At 39.7% G+C, this 19955-nt stretch overlaps 1 protein-coding gene and 1 pseudogene across 4 annotated transcripts in view; one reads left to right on the top strand and one right to left on the bottom strand.

The window, feature by feature from the left end:
* The window catches only part of LOC149190752 (kinesin-like protein KIN-7C, mitochondrial), a 397121-nt gene that overhangs the window by 263651 nt on the left and 113515 nt on the right, over positions 1-19955 (bottom strand). The gene's annotated exons all lie outside the window — the stretch shown is intronic.
* Positions 2202-3817, top strand: LOC149190753 (protein PSK SIMULATOR 1 pseudogene; annotated as a pseudogene).

Here is a 19955-nt window from a genome sequence, read left to right as displayed (position 1 = left end):
AGATGAGAGGTACTTCCCATGAGTCCCAGACTGCATGGGTAGGAGGCCTCGACAGGAGAACTTAATCAATCCTGTCCTCACAGGAGAACACATCAATCCTGCTACAATCGCCATAGAGAACACATCAATCCAGGCTGCCATGGAGAACACATCAATCCAGGCCTCACAGGAGAACACATCAATCCTGCTACAATCGCCATGGAGAACACATCAATCCAGGCCTCACAGGAGAACACATCAATCCTGCTACAATCGCCATGGAGAACACATCAATCCAGGCCTCACAGGAGAACTAATCATCCTGCTACACAAGAGAGCGAATCATCTTGTCCCACAAGAGAGCGAATCATCTTGTTTCAGTGCGCACCACCAGGGGAGGGTGAGTCACCCTGTGGTCGTATGTTGCTCCAATAGAACTGCAAGCCCCCCAAAGCTCCTAGAGCTCAATGTATGCAGCATGCAGGACCCTTTTACAAAGGTCTCTCGACGACTCTAAGTCGTTCGGGAAAATCACAAATTTGATCTTTCCTCAAGGCTCTGTCATGTACATCATCTCAGTGTGATGGAGCCTCCTTGATCATCGACTTACCATATCCTAGATAAGGCAGTAATTGATGTCTATCTGCTGGAGCAATTGTCAAATACGGGATTCCTCAATAATCGAATCCCATCTCTGGTTGTCACAGAGATTCACAGTGGTATTCATCATGTGTACAAACAGCTCACTGAAGAGCTTCAGCAACCACTCTGCCTCACAGAAGGCCATACTATCAGCAATGTATTCTGCCTTGGTGGTGCTCAGAGTCACTGACTTCTGCTTCCTGCTCATCCAGGATATCAAGGCAGATTCCAAACAGCACTGAGAAGTGCTCTAGTGATCCTCCATACTTCCTGCCCACTCATCATTCGAATAATCATGTGGTTTCATATTTCCGACAGTGTATCTCAATTCATGAGAGATTGTGCCCTGTGTTAGACTCCGTCTCAACATGAGATTGATTCTTCTTCAAAACAGGGTTTTGAAGAAGAAATCATTAATGTGCTGTTTAGATTATGTAATTTGTTCTCCAGCTCTTCAAAAGGCAGCAGCAAACTTCAACGCTCCTATCCCTGCACAAGCACAATTTGAAATATCATCAGCAATCAAAGGCAAAAAGCTATTTGGAGGGCGCCATCTGCATTTTTGGAATAGGATACTAATCTTCATCTTTTTATGTTCAGTAACTAAAGTCAATTACTTCACATTGCGCTATGGCTTCATCTCTGCACACTTAGCTCCGGGAAGCAGATTTAATTTTCACCAATATATTGAGAGAAGCCCTGAATGAACACTACTCACAGGCATTTTAATTCTATGGTTCTTGCATATGTTATGCCCTGGAATAGTAAAGGTTATAACATGGCCATAAAATTTCGTGCCAAACTTACACATGTATCACCGGTCTGGTATCAGTTGAAGAGAATTGGGACAGAGCTACAGTTATTTGGTAAGCATGAAGCTGGTCAACAGTGGATGGCTCAAGTTCGTAAGCATGGGCTGCCATTGATGCAGACTTTGAGAGAACATCATGGTTGGTTGTTGAATTTATTAGCATTTTTCAAACTTCCAGATTCAAATTCAAGATCGGCCGTGAACTGTCCCCGAATAATCATTGGGAAGCATAGTATAGAGATCAAATCCGATTTGAGGGACATGGCTCTCCAGCTTAGTTCTTTTCTGGCATTGGATGAGGTCCAGATATATATCCTGGTGAGCAGGTCGTTTAAACAGGAGACCCTTGTTACAACAGATGGAATTGAATCATTTTTAGGAAACAATTGCAATGCGATATTTCTTGGAGCGTCAATGTTTGTTAAAATGTGCACGGCAAATCCTCATGTACAATTGTACAGGTGTAAATGCTTTTTCAGAGTATATTGCAATAAGGTAACAAGCTCTGAGCTCTGGACAGATGGGCTTATCTGTGTATTTGAATTTGTTTCTGGACGTAAGAGGAAATGCAGGGGCAGGTCCAGTTATAGAAACCCATTAACACCTGAAAAACATGGTCAAAATATAACCAAGGTTAAACAAATGTCTCATCCAAATGATTGCCCTGAGATCAATACAAGTGAAGGTTATTTGCAGCACAAGAAGGTTGCTGTTGTTTCAACAGATTAATATGATCAGTTTCCGGATTTGTCCAGCCCTTCAAGAGGTCATGACAGACACCAGAGAAAGTCCAATTGTAAGAAAATCTGATGGTGGGGATAAAGTCCAAGAATGTTATTGGGTTCCAGTTGGATGTGCCAGATTTAAGGAACTTGTCCAGATGGTGTATGTATGCAGAAAGTGGGCTAGACGAGCATCAATGTTGGTTGCTCGTACAATGTTTGCTTGTTGTGTTCTGGATTAGAGTATTATTGTTGCAGGTGGGTTCACCAATTCTAGGTAGTCTATTTCCAAAGCAGAAATATATGATCCAGAGCGAGATATATGGGAACCTATAGCCGAACTTCAACATTCTCCTAATTCGGCTTGCTGTGGTTTAGTATTTGACGGGAAATCGCATGTACTGCATTTCGGTACAAATATAATGTGAAGGCTTGCTCGGTGACACCTCAGTGAGAGGTTCAGTGTAATCTCAGAGAGGATGCTTCAGGAGCTCGGATTAGGCACAGTAGAAGGATCTCGGTACTACCACAGGCAGAAGAAAAGGGGTCTCGATGCTAACTCAGTCACCATGTCAATACAGTTTCGGTGTTACCTTTGTTCAGCGCTATTACAGTGACCTCAATTCAATAAATCACATGACCACAGTAATCTCAACTCAGTGATATTTCAATGATTCTAGTGCAGTGAATAGGACTCAGTTCTATCACAGTAGTATAAGCTTCGGTACTATGAATACATTTCAGTATTGTTACAGTGTATCACAGAGAATAAGTCTTGGTAAAACTACAGTGATGCCTATCATAAGAAGTATCACTACAATGGTATCTGTCATGGTCATAAGGAGAATTCGAGTTGAAGTAATATATGGTCGAAGTACTATAATAGCTAAGGCATTGCTATGGTTGTTTCGAGAGGGACTTTCTCTTAACTATGAGGAAGCCAGAGCATTGCTGGGGCGACTCGAATATCAGCGAGGAAATGTCGAAGCAGCGCTTCATGTATTTGAAGGAATAGACATCACTGCTATATAACGTGGCTTGTTCCAGTTGCTACCAATACAACCAAAGCACATCATGGGTTTGGATGGGTTGGAGAGTGGGCAAGCACAGGATCTGCCTTGGATCGAAGGTTACCTGGACACAATGAGTTGACACTCGTTCAAACTTTTCACTATGCAGAGAAAGAGAGGACAGAATATTACATTTTTGAACTGATTGTGTGGCTTCATCATCTTGTTAGTCGAGCCAAAAACAGCTTCAATGGCAACAAGTCTCCTATTAAATCACCTGTACGTTCTCCAATAAAAAGACTGCAAATCTCCCTGCGACAAATCCAGAAAATCCAACTCCGACAGCAAATGGACAGGATAAACCTCTTCTTGAGCTTTCTGAGGCAGAGAGAGATATGTTAAAAGCTGTAAATTTCAGAAAATTGACACCTGGGATAAGTAAAAGTCAAGAGTTTGATACAGCTAAGTTAAGATCCATTGACGAGTCTACATGTAAGCTGATCAAAAGCAATAGTCACTCTCCCACTACCAACACGAAGAATGAGTTTAATGGACTGAGGCGACATTCTACACTACCAACCTTAGACTTTGACATCAATAGGACTAAAGCTCTAGATGTGATAGATAGGGTTGATAATCTGAGGCTTTTGTAACAGCTTTCATGTTAGAACGTGATATGCTCAAATGAACCTCGACATTGGCGCTACCTGAACACCTGTCATAGCAGAGAATCAGGAACCGATAAGCTATTTTTTTTTACTGCAGTTGCAAACTGGCACACAAGATTCGATTATCTTCAGCAATGGAAATTGACACCTGTAATGCCACTAATGCCACCGCTATTCAAACGGTGCCAGAACAACAAAAGAGGATCCGATTCCTATTTCCCTAGATTTTAATTAATGTTTCAAACTGGATTTGCGCCCCATGTGTCAGTCATTAGAGGATTTCAGGGAAATACTGTTCTATCTTTAGCATAGATGGAACGCCCATTTCTAATTTTTGTAATTGTAATTGTAACAGCGCAGAGGATTTTTGGGGTCAATTTGTTTTGCCTGGGCAGCATGTATTTGATTTATTGTATTAAAAATTCATTTGTAAGGGGGAGAGAAAGAGTGAAGGAGGGAGGAGAGTTTTTCTGAGCGCTGGGAGCTGTTGGAGAAACATAGAGCTTTGTATTGTACAGTTTTCTGCAGAGAATTTAATGGAATTTCACAGCTCTGTTTGCTGAGATTCATGTGGTATGTTGATTTAACATAAGTTTTTCCCTTTGTCTCATATGTAATCAGTTATATTCCATTTCATTTCATGACCCTTTCACGCTGAACAAATGAAGTGATTAGGTAGGAATTCATAAGTATATTATGCTCCTCCTATAAGTTTGTTCGCATTCGATGTTTTCTACTGTTTAAGGAGGATTCAGAGTTATTGTCTGCCCTCCTTAACTCCTCACCAGTCTTGCCATCCCGTTTGAAACCAGATTTGGTGTTAAATTGCATGCCTACCTTGCCTCAGTTGATAACCTGTGTAGTCATTATATTTTTCTGTTGGAAGCTGTGATTTTGCCCATGCAGCCCAGAAAAGCCCCGTCATTCCATTAAAAAAACCCCACAAATCATCAAATCAAACCCCCTATCAAATTTACTAGCCTAATATCTTTGATCCTAATTGGTCAGCCTAATTATATTGAAAGATCTACCGAATCTGACTCGAGAGAGCCTTCTCATACCTCGTAGGGCTAGCTACGAGGTGAAATGGTTTGATGTAGCCTTGAAGGTTTACCTTCCTCAGCCTAGGGTGAAATCTCAAGCGCTAACACCCTGAAGATATCTTAGAAGATTCTTGGCACCAATCTAGTGAGGCTCAACCAAATATGAGCTCACCATGCTAACTGCAACACAGATGTCTGGACGGAGGTTCTCCAAGAACATCAACACGAATGAGTTTATGAAACTCAGAGGCATTTCCCAAATCTGGTCCGACATCATTACCATATAACTTCTGAAAGTTAAGATCCTCGAGGCAGTCACAAGCTTGCATCTTATCTTCCCACATTCAGAATCCAACTCCCTCTGTCTCCTATAAATGAGAGGGTCAGCACCTGTCAGACATAGGTGCCGGTACGAGAGGTTTATCATCCACAACCTTCGAGTAATGGTTTGGATCGGTTTCACTCCTAGTGAATCTCAGCTGCATTAGACAGCTATCAATCCTCTCATATTATGCCTGAGGTGTTTTTCTTCAAGCCATAGAGGGCTTTCTTCCACCTGTATACATGAGATTCCTTGATCATGATTCTCAAATTCCTCGGGTTGTTCCAAACCTGTGAACCTGCTGCATGAGGGGAATGGTACCCTTATAATATTTTCCTTTTGGTACATTCCAGACATGTACCTTCATGCTTCCTTCTGAATTCAGGCATTCTAGTCACCATTTGACTCACAGACCTCTAGAGCTGAGTCAATGGACATGGTCCCCAGTGGACTTCCTGCAACTTGATACAACCCTGAACTCAAAAACATCTTTAAAAGATCTATTTTCAAACACGTACCTTTCCATCGATAAGTGCCACCCTGCAACCTTTGACTTCCATTTCCGAGATGAACATCAGGTTCGATCAGGTACATAAAAGAGATTTTGGGGTTCCTTGCTTTCGTGGAAGAGTCGACCATTTCCTTGATGACCTGCATCACCAGTCATTCTTTTGATCATTGAAGATGTCCCAAGAATGATTGTTATCTTCATCAAGAGATATGTCTCTACCATTCGAACACTCCTTCGCATAAGGGCCGAACTCATAACCAAGACATCTACCTTTCCTTCCTACCCTTAGATCTGAACTTCCCAATGAAGTGATGCCATCAGAAGTTTTGTTGCGCCATTCTAATAACATTCTCTGCTTCAACTTCACCCTAGGTGAATTATGAGGAACCCATTGATCCTTTTGTCTTGTCCCAACTGTATTTGGTGATTGCTCTTTCACTCTTGCTTGGGCATTGTCTTCACCTGAGCTCCGATACCATGTTAGAATTAGGTATGTTCTATGCTAGAGCAATTTATTTAAATTTTCACAGTTAGCAATCACATCACCATTACAATAAACTGCAGATAGAACATAAATATAAAATCGCAGAAGACAAGCCAAGGCAAGAGGACACAAGATATGGCACGAGCCAGGGACAAACCCCACAATGTGTGGGGAAACCCTTGATCAATTCTTCTTTTATGTTCTTCAAAGTTCAGCAGAGAAAGTGAGAGAGATAGTACATTTACAACAGAAGTCAACACTTTGACTTATCTAGATCTGAGCATAGATCATCTCCTATAACGATGATACATGAGATCAGTTGAAGACATTCTGCTTCAACTGATTCTCCAAGGTGACGGCTTCACCTATCCATTTCGTCCATTTACACCTTACCGTGTAGCACCATCTCATCTGCTTTCATCATCATGCTGCCCATTATTCTGCATCTTCCATTATTATGCAGCCCTATTCATCATCATGTTGCTCATGCCCATTATGCTGCATCATACATCATCATGCAGTCTCATTGATGCCACCTCATACATCAGCATGCAGTCTCATTGTCTAATCATGCTGCCCTTTGGATCATCGTGATCATGCTGCCCTTTGGATCATCGTGATCATGCTCATATACATATATATGATACTTGTTTCTGTTCTTTGAAACATGTTGAGACTGCGGTATGCTACGGATCTCTTCATTGAACCCTTATCTCATCATCGAGTCCTAGCTGGGCTGCATTTGTCATAACAATCATTGATCCAAGAGAATAGCTCATTCACTGTTATCCGATGACTAGTCTGCTACAGAACTGCCACCAAGATCAAGACTGCTACTTGTTATACCATGATTATTTATGCCGAGAATGGATAATCTTTAGTTCAGCAGTTCCTTAACCTATCCGAGGACGCAGCCAAACCCTAGATCTATCCCACATAAAATGCGGATTCATCTTCTTAATGAAACAACCTTGACTGCGGTTCCATTACCTTGACTGCAGCTTCATTATCCTTACTGCAGCTCCATTATTATGACTGCGGCTTTGTTGTCCTGTGCTTTGCGTATAAGTGTCTTAATGACCAACATATTAGGCCTGCATGGATGTCTTCATTGCCTGCACAGCGTATAGGGTTTCTATAACTATGCGTATATTGTCTTCATGACAGCATTTGCCATGGTGTATAGAGATCTGCGTTTACCATGATGTTGTGTGTATACCATGATGCGTATATCAGGTGTATAGATCTCAGATACATCATGTATATAGATCTGCGTATACATGACAGCGTTTAAATATCTCAATGTCTGCGTTCCTCATCATGTACAGCGTGTAATCCATGTGTGAACTGTGTATATATCTATGAACAGCGTAAGAATGTCTTGTCTCCATGTTTGCGTTCCTCATCAAGTACAGCGTGTAATCCATGTGTGAACTATGTATAGATCTATGAACAGCGTAAGAATGTCTTGTCTCCATGTTTGCGTTCCTCATCAAGTACAGCGTGTAATCCATGTGTGAACTGTGTATAGATCTATGAACAGCGTAAGAGTGTCTTGACTCGAACAGTGAATGAGTGTATAGTTGCAGCGCATATTGCCTGTGTATTATATCACTGCCTGCGTCTTGATTATGAACAGTGTCCATGCCATGTTTAGATATCTTCATAACTGCGTATAACAGTCTTCATGTATCCGAGTCTAGATTTCTTCATAAGCCTGCGGCTTACTGCAGCTAGGGTTTGACAGCGTTTGGGCCTCCATCTTGAGCGTATAATGTCTTCCATTCTAGCGTATGAGATATCTCCATTTGACAACGTGTAGGTGTCTCTGTTTGCTACATAGATCGACCTGCGGCTAGGGCATCACCATAAGGCCAGCGTATCTTTTGGTTCTCTCCTTCCAAAAACCCAGACGTGGAGAGGAGATCACCTCAAAGATACATATCTAAAATGACATCAAATACTCATCTATTTATACTAAAATGAGGATGATGAATAGACACGTCGGGTGGGCTTCTAGATCCTACATAAGAGCTGGTCGGCTTGATAATAATTACATAAACAAAATAAATTCATATCTCCATAACTACTTATCGGAATCGGATGATCTTTGGATCAATCCTACACCTCTCGACGAGAAGGATCCAATAAAAATATCAGCTGCCATAAATAAGCCGACCCACATGGAGTTTGGCCCTAGTTGCCAATTTAACACGACTTCACAAGGATGGAACCTACATCAGATGGATGTCAAGACCACGTTCTTGCATGGTTCGATCAAAGAAGAGGTCTACGTGGAGCAACCCGAAGGATTTGAGATTTATGATCGAAAATCTCATGTATGCAGGTTGAAGAAGGCTCTTTATGGGCTAAAGTAAGCACCCCGAGCATGGTATGAGAGGATCGACAGCTACTTGATGAAGTTGGGATTCACTAGGAGTGAAGCCGACCCTAACCTCTACTTTAAGGTTGAAGATGACAAACCTCTCATACTAGTGTTGTATGTGGATGACCTCTTCCTAACAGGTGCAGACCCTCTCATTCACAAATGTAAGAGGGAGTTGGCTTCTAAATTTGAAATGAAGGACCTAGGACTGATGCACTATTTCCTAGGACTTGAAGTGTGGCAGAAGCCAAGGGAAATTTTCCTATCTCAAGGAAAATATGTGGTGAAGATATTGGAAAGATTCGGTATGGTAGACTGCAAGCCTGTAACTACCCCGATGGAGCTTGACTTCAAGAAGTTAAGCGGTAGTGCTGCTGGACCTGTTTTACGAAATGCTACCGAGTATCGGCAACTCGTCGGAGCATTAATGTTCTTAGTGAACTCCCGTCCAGATATATGCTTTGCAGTCAACACATTAAGTCAACATATGGTTGAACCTCATCACATACATTGGATTGGTGCCAAGAATCTGTTAAGATATCTTCGTGGCACAATTACATATGGGCTAAGATACACTGCCGAAGATGTGAGACTACTTGGATACACTGATGCTGATTGGGCAGGCAATGTGGAGGACTGTAGGAGCACTTCCGGGTGCTATTTCTCCTTGGGATCTGCTTCAATATCCTGGATGAGCAGGAAGTAGAATTCGGTGGCTTTGAGCACCGCCAAGGCAGAGTATATTGCTGCTAGCATGGCCTCCTGTGAAGCAGTTTGGTTGCGAAAGCTCTTTAGTGAGCTGTTTGGATTTACATTGGATACCACCGTGATCCTATGTGACAACCAGAGTAGGATTCGTTTGTCAGAGAATCCTGTATTTCATCATCGCTCCAAGAATATTGATATCAAGTACCACTATATTCGAGATATGGTGCAGCGGGAAGCTATAAGGCTCCAACATATCGGTACAGATGAACAGGTCGCCAACATTCTGACAAAACCCCTAGGAAAGGTCAAATTTTTGACTTTCCGAGAACGACTTGGTGTCGTTCAAAAACCCTCTGATGAGGGTCCTATATGATGTATTGAGCTCTGGGAGCTCCGGGGGGGTGCGGGGTACTTCTTGGAGCGACATATGACGAACAGGGTAAAAGAATCAAAACTTTCCCTGTGACACCCCATGGCGACTATGTAGCAGGATGATTAGTTCTCCTGTGAGGCCTGGATGATGTGTTCTCTGTGACGACTATGTAGCAGGATGATTAGTTCTCCTGTGAGGTCTGGATGATGTGTTCTCCATGACGATTGTGTAGCAGGATGATTAGTTCTCCTGTGAGGTCTGGATGATGTGTTCTCCATGACGATTGTGTAGCAGGATGATTAGTTCTCCTGTGAGGTCTGAATGATGTGTTCCCCATGACGATTGTGTAGCAGGATGATTAGTTCCCCTGTCGAGGCATCCTACCCATGCAGTCTGGGACTCGTGGGAAGTACCTCTTATTTGATCAATAAGCAGGGAAATGAGGATAGGGACCATAGTAGTATTGATGGACGCATCGTTGTATCTACCATACTCCCTATGCTAGGATAACCTTCATTGATCTGGGATCAATGATACTAGTCTAGGACCAGTGGTAGGAGTTGTACCCACTATGACGCTGACTTCGGATGGGTTGAGACTAGTCTAGGACTAGTGGTACATACTCTGAGACCGACTTCGGGTCAGTGGAGGACTGGTATGGGACCAGTGGTAGGAGTTGTACCCACTATGACGCTGACTTCGGGTCAGTTGACACTGGTCTAGGACCAGTGGTATATACTCTGAGACTGACTTCGGGTCAGTGGAGGACTGGTCTGGGACCAGTGGTAGGAGTTGTACCCACTATGACGCTGACTTCGGGTCGGTTGACACTGGTCTGGGACCAGTTGTACACACTTTGAGACTGACTTTGAGTCAGTGGAGGATGATACTGGTCTGGGACCAGTAGTAGGAGTTGTACCCACTATGACGCTGACTTCAGGTCAGTTGACATTGGTCTGGGACCACTGGTACACACTCTGAGACTGACTTTGAGTCAGTATGATACATCTTCGATCATTTCTTCCTCTTCATAATTCGAACAAAGCAGAGCAAAGCAGATCAAAACACAGCAGAACAGAACAGAGCAGAGCAGGGGTCAAGCTGTACAGGGCAGTGCATTTGATGGATGAATAGTAGCGACCGATAGACAGATTGCAGATGGAGTTCTCCCTAGTTGAGAGGGAGTGTTAAAATTGGCAAGTAGGGCCAAACTCCATGTGGGTCATCTTATTCATGGCTGATAATATTTTTATTAGATTCCTCTCGTTGAGAGGTGTAGGATTGATCTAAAGATCATCCGATTTCGATAAGTATTTATGGAGATATGAATTTATTTTGATTATGAAATAATTATCAAGCCGACCTGCAACTCATGTAGGCTCAGAAGCCCAACAGTGGCATCTATTCAATCATCAACATTTGTGTATAAATACAGGAGGACTTTTCCTCATTTGCACTTATCTCATCTCAACTCTCTCTCTCTCACCCGAGCTGAAAAAGGTCGTTTGGAATCTTGCACTGGTGCGCGGCGAAATCTTGCACTGGTGCATGGCGAGTGCGCGGCAAAGTCTCGGACTGGTGTACGGTGAACAACTCACCGGTGGAGACTTGACAAGTTCGATCTAGGGTTTGCTGCCCTTGTTTAGGGCTGATCTAAGGTTCGCTGCTACTGATGTAAATCAGATTTATGTACTATTTCTCTCTACTGAATTATTGAAGATAAAGGAAGATTTGATCAAAGGGTTTCCCCACATTGGTGTTTGTCCCTGGCTAGCCGCCACATCTTGTGTCTCTTGTCTTGGCCTGTTTTCTATTGATCGTTTAATGTTCTATCTGCACTTTACTTAATGTACATGTGATTGCTAATCTGTGGATAATAATAAGAAAAAGAAGTAAACTGCTCTAAGCATAGAACATACCATATCTTAACACGAATGTCTTCTTGTCTCGGAACTGTCATCTTTGTCGAAACAAGACAATATGATGCTCAAAACTGTCGCACTAAGAATGGATCTGACCATCCAAAATTAATCTTCTGTGGAATCTTGTGGTTACTGGATACTTCATGTGAATTGCTATCACAAGACTAAATTGCACTGACATTAGTAGCCTTCAGAACGTAAGTTTGTTGTTTATGTTCAAAGTGATACGGATTCGTAGATTGATTGAAATGTTTGTTCCTGTGATTCGGATGTAGAGAAAGAGTTCCTTTGGTTTTTCTTTCCCCTGTCGTGTGTAGCGGTATTCTGAATTACTTCAGGTGACAATGTTGTTGAGTTGGCTACATAACCTTCACTTGGGATGTATATCATCTGAACTGTAGCATCTAAGTGTTCCTTTTCTTCAACTGATTTGCCTTCTTCTTGAGTTATGATATTCACCAGATCGGTATTCGCTCCCTTATCTTCAACTTGGACTTTTACGACTGGAGATTTTGATACTTCTTCTTGAGTAAGTTGTTCTAACTTATCTTTTAATGATTTCTTATCATCCTTAAGTTTCTTAGTTTGAGTGAGTAGACTTTGATTATGGTTTCTCAGACATAAAGCTCTTTGGTTTCTGATTTATCAACCTTATTTTCAATGTTTTGACTTTTAAGCTTTTCATCTTTTAGATATCTAATTTGTTCTAATAAATTTTTATTAAGGTTCTTTAAACATAAATCTTCATCTTGTTATTCTAATAAATGCTTCTTGAGTTCCTACTTTGTGACCTTAGTCTTCTTGACTAGTGCAATTAATTTTTCAACGTGGTCCTTGAGGCGAGAAATTTCTTCGTCCTTTTCCATTACTTGTTTGTAATGTATATCTGCAAGATCTTCATATTCTTGTTGTAACACTTTCTTGTTTTGCCGAAGTTTGGCTATTTTGTCTTTCTTTTGATCTTTCAACTACAATTTCTCGGTACATTGGATTACATCGTTTTGTAGGGGTGATGATGGGCGTTTATCTTGTAATTTGGATTCTGTTTTCTTCATTTCCTCATTAAAATATGTATGTTGTTTCCCAACTGTTCCCATTAATTGTTCAGATCTCTTGCTAATGATTGGTTTTATGGATTACTTAGACATTCAACTAAAGTAAAAGTTTTGTAACATTTTGTGCAGACGACATTTTGATTTCTGAATGACTCTTGACAATTAGGATATCCTTCTGAACAAAAAGGACATATTGAAAAAAAACCCATATTTTTTGTTTTCTTCACTTCTTTTAACTTAGTATGAAAGATTCTTCTTCTTCTTCTTCTTAAACAACTTTGAACCTCAATACTCCTTTTTCCTTGGTAGAATTTTTTTTTAATTAAATTAAATAATAGAATTTTTTTTAATTAAATTAAATGAATTATATAACAATAACTATATATATATATATAACGGATACTATAAAATATATAGTTTTTGTCTAATGTAACTATAAATATATATAGTTTTATAATGTCACTAATATCGGCCTTTAGAATGTGAATGATGCAATGCGTTGTATGGAAGGAAAGGTCACAGTGGTTGAGAGTCAACGATTTGGTGGGGAAGACAACGACAGGAGACACAATTGATCAGATGGAGGATATCGGTAGGTGTTCGAGTTTAACAGTGGACAGAGAAGTAATATTGATAGCAGCAGCTGGTTGATTGAAATGCTATGACGGGGAAAGAAATAATCGAAGTGTCTGTAATTGGTGGCGGTGACTAAACGACAGTCGAAGTGTCTACAAATGGACGAACAATGTCGCTTCTATGTAATTAATTTGCAATTAGTTTCTCTTTCGTCGTTCAACAACTCAATTGGGTTCGACAACTGCAGTGTTTGTGCTCACTGCAACGCCAATATTGAGCGACACTTAGAGAGTCAAGCGGCAACAATTGGACGAGTTGTCTTTTGCACCGTGATGGTGGTGGCCAGAAGTGCAGCACGGTTGTGGTGGTTGGAAGTCGATTCAATTGTGATTTCATGGTGGCGTGAATGGAACACAGCAATGAAAGTGGCAGCTCAAAAGGGTGTGGGCGGAATGTAGAAATACACAAAAGTATTTGTAATAATAATTTTTTATATATAAAAATGTATAAGTGATGAATGAATGTTACATTGAGGACCCGCATATATGCCTAAGCAGGTGTCCTTTCGTGATTGGGCATGTCTTTTAGACATGCCTTTTCACTTAACTAATGACTACTTAACATAATCATTACTTGATTACTTAATATTTATATTATTTATATTTATTTATTTTGTTATGAATTATATTCATAACATTATCCCTTCCTTCAAAAGCTTTGTCCTCAAAGCTATATTGCTAACAATTTCTTCATCTTGTATTTGTCATCTCGGCATATGTACGTTGTCTCTTCGCTTGTGAACCGCATCTTAATTTCTCAACGCTTCTATTGACCTCCATCTGTGCAATTCGCTAGTATCCTTGTTTTGAATCCAATGTTATCGATATTTATTTTTTATTTTTATTTTTTTATATAATATAATAATAATTTTTTTCTATATAATAATAATTATTATTTTAATAATATTTTTTTAATTAATAATAATATTATTATTTTTTTAATTAATAATATTTTAATTAGCTATACTAATTTTAATTACTTTTTTGTTTTATTAACTCTTTATGATTTTAAACGTTGGCAATCAATCATACGCTCTGTTACGTACGGCGTCAAATCCACGGACCAGAGTCACAGTGATTATTCAAATGAGGCCACGCTCTTTCGACAGCGGCTCGGTGTTGTAGCGTCTTCAGTGCTAGTGCGGAATTGGTGCATCAGTGGCGTGGGTTTGAGGGCAGTGAGGGACACGACCAGTGGACAGCGGGGTAACAATGCAGAGGAACAGCCCATGCCAAGGTGGAATGCCACGATAGTCTAATATCAGTAGCAAACAGCGTTGGAGCCCACTTCTTAGTAGAGAAGGTCCTGTAGCAGATCAGATTGGATCCCACGCCAGAGTCACGATGATATTTTGAAGTGTTTGCCTACCGATTGTTAACGTCAGCTGCTCGACGATGGTGATGGGCATGGAAGCATTCCACGCGCAAAGAAGGTCGATGATATGCGTAGCGGAAGGGAAGTCGGCCGACAGCCGACAGAGACACGTGGCAACGTGCGACGTGGGAGGGTCAACAGTTGACTTTTAACTGCGGTAACACTTATATCAACCCACGCTGTAGCTATACGGTAACGTTGTCACGCTATATGGGATGTCAATGGAACTTATATATATCGAGCCACATAAATCGACGCAACACTTAAACACGATCCACACTGGAATGGACACCAGAATTTGTTCACCCTTCGACCGGGCATGCCGCACGGGCACGCCGCTTGACGAAATACTCACTATCGCCTTCGTAGCCCAACGCTCAGAGAGTCGAAGTGCGTCAAATCCAACAAGTGTTGACTCCGCTGAGGTTTTCAAATCAAGCCCTGTGTATTCTGAATCGAATCGAGCAATGACCCAACGTTTGATTGTTGTGGCCGGTCTCCATCTCCCAAGCCATGCAAATGTAGCTTCAAGTGGGGTATATCCACACCCTATAAGATATCCTGACATGATTTTTGGGGAATCTTGAATTGTGTGAAGATTGACAGAGGAAGAATAACGGGCCAGAACAACACTAAGAATGTGGCAAATTTCAGAGTCCGTCTTCCTGTCATGAAGGGCGGCCCTTAGAGTTTGGGAAGTGTTCTTCTACATCGCAATATTCACCCAATTATTTTGTTCTGATTTCGGCTCGACTAGGTTAATTGACTCCATAATATCACTCACTCGTAGAAAACTTAGTGGGGAAACCACCCCGTATCTGATTTTTCTCATACGCTTATTGTTTTCTATTGTTACAATAGTGTACATAAGTTTTCCATCGTCTGAGTAATAGCAAGTATCCATTTTAAAGAAGTGACCATACATAACTTCAGGTTCCACATTATTCTGTCGCCAGTGCATCATGTCATCCTGCTGCCGCTCCATCTTGTCATTGTCGCGACACTCCTCTGTCCCATCTGTTAAAAGATGGCTTACCTCTCTCTCACCTTTATTCCTATCAGAAACAAGGGCTGCACATATCTCAGAAATTTTTTCGTGATCAATTTCAACTTTACCCAAAGTCTCAAATATTCGTTGAATTGAACGTGTTGTAACACGCAGCTTCACATCCGAGACATGATCTTTCAGAACTCTTTCTTTGGGTTTGAACTGTCCAGATTGCTGGGAGGTATCAGTACTCAATAGGTGAAACAGTAAATTCTCCAACTCCTTACTCTGGATTTGTGCCTCTGTAACTAACATTGTCATGATCCTTTCAGGCTGCAAAATGTTTTGGTTTTGATTGCTTTGAATGAAATTATCTGCACCCTTGCGTTCCATTTCAACAAGAGCCTCGCACTTAGTGGGTAACCATATGTATCTTGTCACAGGACCATAACTCTGGCTATAATTTAAAAACCCCTCCTTGTAGAAATTTAACTTTTTCATACCACTTTCACTGTCGCAAGAGAACCCTTGCTTGTTCATTATCCAATTCACAATGACATTATTGTTGGGGTTCTCCATGGACAGAATATGGTGTTAAGCTCCATTAATTTTTGAACAAATTGCTGCCTTCAATTATGGAACTAAACTGCAGTCTTTCCTTAATCTCTGGAAACCAACTGCAGTAATTTCCTTAAATTAAGGAAATCAACTGCAGTTAATAAATTTATTGTTGGGAGCTACTGAAGTGGTCCATTACTCCATCTGGAGTTCTCTACCTTGATCTGTGGAACACCTCACACATAGCCATCAGAAGCTTGATGGAAGCTTGGCTATAAATTCATCTGTTTGGTCCCCAAGCTTGCATCTCAATTTCCCCTCAGTTTTTATACCATCTAGCTGAGAAAGCAGAGCTTGGAAGTGCCTTCAGAATTTTTGTATTCTTTTCTTTTTGCTTGGATTGAAGCTGGAGTGCTGAAGAAGAAGCAAGTGGACTGTGGCCTGCATCAAAAACATCACCAATGGCTGGAGGTAATTCTTATTTCTGGGCATTAAGTTTTAAAACGATTCTTTCAGTTATTCCACATATAGAATCGCTGTTTAAACTGTAGAATTTTTACATTTGGTATCAGAGCCCTTTTATCTCTGCCTTGTTGTGTGTTGGCTAAGAAACGAATTCTTATTTTTGGGCATGGCCTATTAAGCATAACAGTCAATTTCCGTATATGCGCAGAGGGTTCCGGCTTTGTGCTGTTTAGAAACCCTATGCGTGCATTTCTTATATGTACATATTCAATTGTGCTGATTTTTCAATAAAACATTAATTGAATATTACAAGTTTTTCGAATGAAACCGAATAATCGATGTTTAGTTCAAATTATAAGAGCTATTTTGAGTGTAGCATCCAATGAGATTACGTGGATGGGATCTGAGGCTAGCGTTCATTAATATTTTGAATTTGTTGGCCAAATTGTTTGCCAAATACGGGTTCAATATTTTTCTCGGCATTCTCACAAAAGATTAGAATAAGATAAGACGCTGAAACTGTTTACCACGTTTATAATTTATAATTGGAATTGTTTGGAGGCCGACTGTTCAAGAAATAGGCAAGAATAAAGCCCAGCCGAAATACAAAGAGAAATTGGTTTTTGGTTTTGGGGTTTTAAATGACAAAGCTCCTCCCTATAATTTTTGTCGCCCCCTAAAACTCAAATTGGGCTATCATTATGATTAAAAAGTTTCCCTATCCTTGAATACCCCCTTTTGTTTTATGCGTGTTTGCAAATTAAAAGAAATAGTTTATGCATTTGAATATTTGAATATTTGAAATAGTTTAGTCTTTTGTTTTGAATATTTCAAATTTGCAGTTTTTGCAAATTATTTAAAGAAATAGTTTATAACTTTTTAGAGCCCATTTTGTAATTAATTTAAGAATTAGTCTTAAATAAATTATGGGACAGTTAGACTAAGGAGAGTAAATAAAAATCGTAAAAGAAACATTACGAACTAAATGATTATGATTAAAAATTAAGTTGTACACATAATCAATGATGTATTATAAATTGATTGGTTATGTGAGAATTGAATTTTTATGGGTATAAATTATTGTTTTGAAGTTATATTTAATTATGGAGGCTGGAGTTTAAATATGAGGTTTTGTATTCATTTTATAAAAATATTAGGGGAAATGAATATAGGGATGACCTTTGAAGTATTACTTAAAAAAAATAACTCTAAATTGTGAGAATCTCTATTTTGAACTCAATAGCCTTGCAATGCAATTTGTAGTCATTTGCGGTAAAGCTGACTGCTTTAACCTTAATTTTGATTTTGCTGGAGAATTATTACAGTTATATGGAGTTTAATAAAAATTGTCATTTTGACTTACTCCTTTCAGTAAACATTATTTTTCTCTCTGGTTAAGTTTTGTTTATGCAACAAAATAATGTCTAGTGATCCATATAATTTTAATTAATTAGAGAATAGCCACAGCATCTTTAATTAAATAAAATTATATATTTTTTGATTGGTTAGATCACATAAAGATTATTTAGACATTAAATTGTAATTAATTACACTGAATATAATAAATTTTATCCCACACGAATTTTTATTATATTTATGTAATTAATTAGGATAAAATTTCATAACCTACCCACAGGAGTTATGAATTAATAAGTTTTATCATAAAGTTTTATTGAATCTGTTTGAATTGAAAATTTAGCCCACAGGGAATTTTTTGTCATTAGATTCAATTCTTTTTAGCATGATTTACATTGGTAAAACATGAAAGTTTATTAAGCCTCAATTTTAACATAAGCATGTGATTCTTTATTTTGATGCAGTAGTACAACCTGCAAATTTCTCTGAAATTCGTTGTGACATTTCCGAACTTAAGGGAGATAACTATAAGATTTGGAAGGAGAGGATTCTCCTTCATTTAGGGTGGATGGACATAGATTATGCTATTAGGAAAGATGAACCATCAGCACTCACTAATACCAGCACTACAGCGGACATCACGCTTTATGAACGATGGGAGCGATCCAATCGTCTAAGCATGATGTTCATTAAGACTAAAATTTCAGCTGGTATTCGTGGTTCCGTTGATCAGTGTGAAAATGTCCAAGACTTGTTGAAGGCCTTTGATGATCAATTCTTCACTTCAGACAAGGCACTAGCAAGCACCCTAATCATGAAGTTCTCATCCCTAAGGCTCACCAGTGTGAAAGGTGTACGCGAGCACATCATGCAGATAAGGGACACTGTGGCTCAATTGAAGAAACTCGAGGTTGATATATCGGAGTCCTTCCTAGTGCACTACATCCTGAACACCCTTCCGCACCAATATGGACCTTTCAAAATCTCATACAACACACATAAGGATAAATGGTCAATTAATGAACTCATGACCATGTGTGTTCAAGAGGAAGAGAGACTGGTGATGGAACTGGGAGGGAGTGCAATGCTGGCAACGCGTGGAAAGGGCAAATCTCAAGCCAATCAGAAAGGAAAAGGTAAAGTACCTCCCCAAGCCGACATCAAGAAGGATTCCAAGTGTTTCTTCTGTAAAAAGAAGGGACACATGAAGAAGGAATGTGCCAAATTTAATAAATGGCTTGCAGACAAAGGTAATTTAATCTCGTTTGTTTGTTATGAATCTAATATGGTTAATGTTAATATTAACACATGGTGGATTGATTCTGGATCAACAATTCACATTTCGAATTCCTTGCAGGGTTTGCAAAACCTAAGGAAGCCAGTGGGAAGTGAGCAAAACATCTTATCAGGAAACAAGATGGGCTCGCATGTAGAAGCTATAGGAACATGTTATTTAACTTTAAGTAGTGGCTTTGTTTTAGAATTAGAAAAGACCTTCTATGTTCCAAGTTTTTCTAGAAACTTGATTTCAGTTTCAAGGCTTGTACCTTTTGAATATTCCTTAAACTTTTCAGAAAAATCTTTCAGTCTATTCTATAAATCTGATTATGTTGGGAATGGTATTTTGTCTAATGGTCTTTACTGCATTAATTTACAAAACAATGTCACTTATGATTCAATGCATGTTCACACTGGCACTAAAAGATGTGTTATTAATGAAGATTCCTCTAAATTATGGCACCGGAGACTAGGTCATATCTCCATAGATAGAATTAAAAGATTGGTAAATGAAGGAATACTTAATACTCTAGATTTTACTGATTTTGAGACTTGTGTGGACTGCATAAAGGGAAAGCAAACCAACAAGTCAAAGAAAGGTGCCAATAGGAGTTCGGACATATTAGAGATCATACATACTGATATATGCAGTCCAGACATGGAC

This window comes from Pinus tabuliformis, chromosome 3_1 (assembly GCF_031772625.1).
Source record: "Pinus tabuliformis cultivar Carrire ecotype Pingquan chromosome 3_1, CPIR1, whole genome shotgun sequence".
Lineage (NCBI taxonomy): Eukaryota > Viridiplantae > Streptophyta > Pinopsida > Pinales > Pinaceae > Pinus > Pinus tabuliformis.
Note: the sequence above shows the minus strand (reverse complement) of the source record. Positions and strands in the feature narration are given on the sequence as shown.